Source organism: Bison bison, unplaced genomic scaffold (assembly GCF_000754665.1).
Source record: "Bison bison bison isolate TAMUID 2011002044 unplaced genomic scaffold, Bison_UMD1.0 scf7180017864313, whole genome shotgun sequence".
Classification (NCBI taxonomy): domain Eukaryota; kingdom Metazoa; phylum Chordata; class Mammalia; order Artiodactyla; family Bovidae; genus Bison; species Bison bison.
In genome coordinates, this window is record NW_011494885.1 from 1,775,509 (window position 1) to 1,779,089 (window position 3,581).

At 50.2% G+C, this 3,581-nt stretch overlaps 2 protein-coding genes across 2 annotated transcripts in view; both read left to right on the forward strand.

Annotated features, from left to right (window-relative positions):
- TOMM40 (translocase of outer mitochondrial membrane 40 homolog (yeast)) overlaps positions 1–3,581 on the forward strand; it is an 18,436-nt gene that overhangs the window by 12,758 nt on the left and 2,097 nt on the right. The window lies entirely within an intron of this gene.
- Positions 1–3,581, forward strand: part of APOE (apolipoprotein E) — a 10,240-nt gene that overhangs the window by 701 nt on the left and 5,958 nt on the right. The gene's annotated exons all lie outside the window — the stretch shown is intronic.

Sequence of the window (3,581 nt, forward strand, 5' to 3'; positions counted from 1 at the left end):
CCCAGAGAAGCCACTCCACCCACTTCCTGCCAGCACCTTCTGAGGCCAGAGCACACAGGCTGACAGCAACCCAGGACAGGCTGGCATTGGGGGTCCCTTCTTGGGACCAGGCATCCAGCCTCCCCAGCCCCACGGAATCCAGTAGTCCTCACCTCCTTAAAGGACCAGGAGTGAATCCCAACTCCTCCAGTTCTTCCAGGGTGACTTTACCATCCACCTTAACTCTGAATCTCCTCTTGAAAGAGGAAAGTGGACAAAGGGGACTCCACCTTGGCTGTGGGACTCCATTTTAGACTTATTGTGAACCTTGGACTACATGCCTGGGTGCTCTCCCAGTGGACTTTGAGCTATGTGCCCGGTATCTATGGAAACAACATACTAACTGAAAAACAGACCCCCCCGGATAAAGTCTCCAGGACTGGTACCTAGACTTCCCATCACTGAAAAGAATGTACTAATCTACCCCAGAGCAAAACAAATTATCTCCACAATACCTATTGATATATGTCAGCCTCATTAGCTGTCTGGACTAATATATGAATCATGATTTAGCCCCTTTACATTATCCAGGCTAGTTTCCAGGAATTTGGGGAGGTGGATTTGAGCACGTACACTTATGATATATAAGATTGTCACAAAAATTGGCCGGGTCCTTGGCTAAGAGGAGACTCTGCCTTGGACCCACTGGTGTAATAAACTGCACTCCACTATTTGCGTTGTCCTTCTGAGTGAGTTTGCTTCCCGGAGAGCATGGCTACAACATTTTCGGTGCATTGGCCGGGAAGCTCCTCACTTTGAGGAGACAAGTCCCATTTGGAGCTACTCCGGGGCCTTGCGGCTTGAATCACCTAGAGGGGTAAGGTTGCCTCGCCCCTCTGGAATGACTCTGCCTTTCAACGCCCAGACCTCTCATGTTAGCAAGTAGTGGATGGCAGCGAGGAAACCGAGCGCTCAGGTAATGAGGTTCCCACCCAATAGGGTGGAAGAGGGAGCCTGCTCAGCCCCCTGAGAGAGATTAGAGACGTGCACGGACCTACGGTGACTGATGTAGGAGAGTGACTGCGATTGTCGGGTACAGGTTGACAGATGTGACAGGGCTTTAAGGAAGACTCTATTGTGAATGTCATTTAGGAGGTGGTGTCTTGGGGAAAATTATTACCAGGCAATCGCAAGAGGGTTACTGGGGGAAGAAACTTGGTCTCTGTGTGCACGTATTCTGCCCTCCCCCAGGAGGTGTCCCATCTGCTGTGAAAGTCTCAATCCCCTCAAGGCAGAGAGGGATTGCTCAGGCAGAGAAAGGGAAATACATGAGTGAGTACGAATTGGCTTTTCCGGAGATCACCTGGGATGCGGGTTATTTAACTCGCCTGTGCTTTTGTTGACACCTGATCAAGCTCACCAAGGCGGAGAAGGCGTTTAAAGTTTCAGGAGAAGTGGTCCTAGACAAAGTGATATTCTGGTTCAAGCACCTAAAACAACAGGAGAAAGCACGCTGGACTCCCCTCTCCCTCTGGGACTTGGCCAGCAAAGCCCTTTTCAATCCTATCAGGGAAGAAGCCAAGTGGCAATTTAAGTGCTTCATCAAATGGAAATATCAGAAGTATCTGGGGTACCAGAAACTCCGCCAACAGGAGAAGGAACACTCCCGGAAAGGTAGGCAAGATGAGAGGAAACGGATCTAAGGCAACTATACTGGGCAATATGATCAAAAGTTTCAAAAAGGGGTTCAGAGGAGACTATGGGGTAAAAATGACACCTGGCCAGCTGTGCACCCTCTTCAAGGTCGAATAGTCTGCTATGGGAGTTGGCCGGCCACCAGAGGGCACAATGGGCTTGAAAACAATAAAAGCAGCCTGTGTGACAGTCACGGGAAAACCTAGACACCCGACCAGTTCCCATACATACTCCTGGCTACAGCTGCCCCAGGATTCCCCGACCATGGCCACGATTTTATATTCAAAATGGAGAAGGAAAAAGACACAGAAACTGATGATAAAAAAGAGATTCTACAGGATCCAAACGAAGAACTTCCTCCCCCGCTGTACTGGATGATGAACCCGCCCTCAAATGTGTCGGCCAGGCCGGGGGCCTTAACAGCCACCAGACCGAGGCTACGGGACATTCCAGCATCACCGCTGTCCCCAGCCCTTCCTTCAGCCCCCCAAGAGGTCGTAGAGCCGCCACCCCAGCAGGCTCCGACCCTAGTGGGAGGGACGACTGGATACCGCCCTCCGGATTCAGCTCCTGCCACAGAGGCACAACCTAAGCTCTACCCGCCGCCAACACTGCCCCCCCCCAACATGAGTACTGATCAAAAAGGGAAGGGGAACATTGGAATTAAACAAAGACTGTGCTCCGCCAAGGAGTTAGAAGAAAAGACACCATTTCAGATGCCCCTTAGGAAGTCCAGCAGGCCTGCATACAGGGGCAAGATGGTAATTATCACCAGGCTCCTGTGGCCTACTACGATCAACTATTTTTGTCTACTGATATATTGAACTGGCAAAAATATATGCCACCATATCCAGAGGAGCCACAGGACATGATTAGATTGACGGAAACCATTTTTTGTACCCACCGACCGACATGGGACGATATCATCCAATTATTAACTTCCCTCTTCGGTACCGAAGAGCAGTATAGAATTCTTACTGAAGCAAACAAATGGCTGCTAGAAATGGTTCCGGAAGGGACTGTAAACCCACAAAGGTGGGTGGAACAAACCCTCCCCTATGACAGACCTAATTGGGACTGTAATACAGATGAGGGGAGAAGCCTGCCGTACAGCCATTCTACAGGGACTAAAAAGGGGAGCCCACAGACCTATGGATATGGCAAAACCTGCCGGAGTAGTCAACGAGGGGCCGAGCCCCCTTCTGAATTTTATGAAAGACTGTGTGAGGCTTATAGACTCTGTATGCTGATCGACCCCGAGGCCAGGAGCTCCCACATCGTTATAAACTCAGCATTTGTGTCACAGGCTTATCCTGATATTAAAAGAAAGCTCCAGAAGCTGGATGGAGTATTATCAATGTCCAGCTCCCAACTAATTGAAATTGCAAAGAAAGTATTCAGAAACAGAGATGTGGAAGCCAAGAAAGAAACTGAAAAAAGACGGAGGGAGGACACTAAGAGAGCAGACCAGAGATTTGCAGTGCTAGCCGCGGCCTCGGGAAGGCCTGCTGGGCTGCCCACGAAAGCCCCCTCCCTCCTGGAGATGAGACCACTCCCTCAGGAGACCGCCATGAAAGCTTAGGCCCACGCTACAGCCCAATCAGTGTGCCTGGTGCCAAGGGTTTGGCTACTGGAAAAACAAATGTCCTAAAACCACTAAAAACCGGGAATCAACCAGTACAGTGGGAGGCCTTGACGGACTAGAGACCAAATAGGGATGCCGGGGCTCAGAGACACAGGTCCGCAAGAGCCCGTGGTAACGTTAAAAGTAGGGGACCGACTCACTGACTTCATGGTGGATACCGGAGCAGGATTGTCAGTAGTAACTGAACCCATGGCACCTCGCTCGAAAAAGGCCATTGCCATAACTGGAATATCTGGAAAGGAAATGATTAAACAATTCTGTA